The 1,357-nt window shown below is 52.8% G+C and overlaps 1 long non-coding RNA gene across 1 annotated transcript; it reads right to left on the bottom strand.

The window, feature by feature from the left end:
• Positions 1 to 482: 482 nt before the first annotated feature.
• On the bottom strand, positions 483 to 1,357 carry LOC136996629 (uncharacterized). The gene is made up of 3 exons (XR_010887620.1): positions 1,287 to 1,357; positions 1,012 to 1,179; positions 483 to 527 (listed from the first exon to the last, which is right to left on the bottom strand). It is a non-coding gene; the product is annotated as an uncharacterized lncRNA (long non-coding RNA).

Here is a 1,357-nt window from a genome sequence, read left to right as displayed (position 1 = left end):
AATTACGGGAACGAGTCGATCAGAGTGCCAGAAGGATTTCAAGAGGTGCCGTCAAGGACAGAGCAGTCTGCCTCAAAAGGAGGCAGGAAAGGCACACTAAGTAGCCCATCACCACCGCTGCTCAAATCTTGCAGGCTTTATTCAGTGAACTCTGTTGTTTCCAGCAGAGTGCCACGCAGAGTCCTCTTCGGTGGGTACCGCATCACCGTGGACCCTCAGTCGATACACGCATGTGTATTCCGCGTGGCCCCAGTTGCTCAGCACCTCCAGCTTCACGTATTGTATGGAGTCAGAGTGCTCATTCTGAAATGAGAAGAAAGAAGCTGTCTTTTCCTCTCTATCCTTTGACTACTTAGAGCTTCTCCCCTGCCAGCTACACTTCTCCCTCCTCTTCCTCCTCTCCTACGCTTCTCCTGCCTCTTCCTCACCGTACCTTCAGCTGGAAAGTCTCAAAGGCATGTTCTGCAGCCATGTACGTGAACCTCTGCTAGGAACAGCCCCTGCTCCTCGTTTTCTGCCTTCATCCCCTACACAAAGACGGGGGGGGGAGAAAACAAGAGAGTGAGTACACAGCGGGAAGACGCAGCTTCCCTAGGCGAACTAACGAAGCGGCCAGAATGAGGCCTAGGTGGCAGTGTTGGGAAGAGCAACTTTGGGTGTGCAGGAAAGAGAATTGGCACCAAGGAGGAAAGAGCAAGTAGGGGCAAGCTTCATTATTTGGGAGGAGTCGTGGCAGAGCCAGTGTGCCAGCTCCCGTAACTCAGGGCTCATTTAGTAGCGCGTGGCCCCCGAAATGGGAAGCTTTGCTTCAAGTGCACACCACAAAGGAAAGGAGTGTAAAGGAAATGGAGTAACTCAAAGCAATTTGTTTCTTCTCCAGGCTCGGAGGAAGTCACGGGCCTGGGAGAACCCTCCCGGCATTGCGGGACCCGTATTCACCCGCCCGCCGCTGCCCTTGCTACAAGGCTTAGAAATGCTCCTCACAACCCCCCGACTCTAGAAACCACTTACATAGACAGCAAAGTCCTTTGGAGCACTGGAGATGTTTTCTCCAGGGGACACTCTCACTGAAATATGTTCCAGAGTAACAGCTCGTGGAAAGATTGCTTTAGGCAGCTTGATGAAGACATGACCCTGACTCCCGGCGAAAGACCAGCAGTTTCCCGGCTGATTTGCAGGCTGAAAGAAGAACAATGCACACTGTTCATGTGGCAAAGGGAAACTCTCAACAGTGCATTTGATCCCCCCCGCCAGCTTGCTTGCTCTCTGTTTCTTGGTGGGCCTACCTCAAGGAGAACCTCAGGAGACTTCATGGAGTGCAGCAATGGCAGCCCAGCCCAGTAGAGTATTCCTCTGG

The sequence above is a fragment of the Apteryx mantelli genome, unplaced genomic scaffold (genome assembly GCF_036417845.1).
Source record: "Apteryx mantelli isolate bAptMan1 unplaced genomic scaffold, bAptMan1.hap1 HAP1_SCAFFOLD_63, whole genome shotgun sequence".
Classification (NCBI taxonomy): Eukaryota; Metazoa; Chordata; class Aves; order Apterygiformes; family Apterygidae; genus Apteryx; species Apteryx mantelli.
The sequence above is the reverse complement of the archived record's forward strand: the minus strand, read 5'-3'. Positions and strand labels throughout refer to the sequence as shown.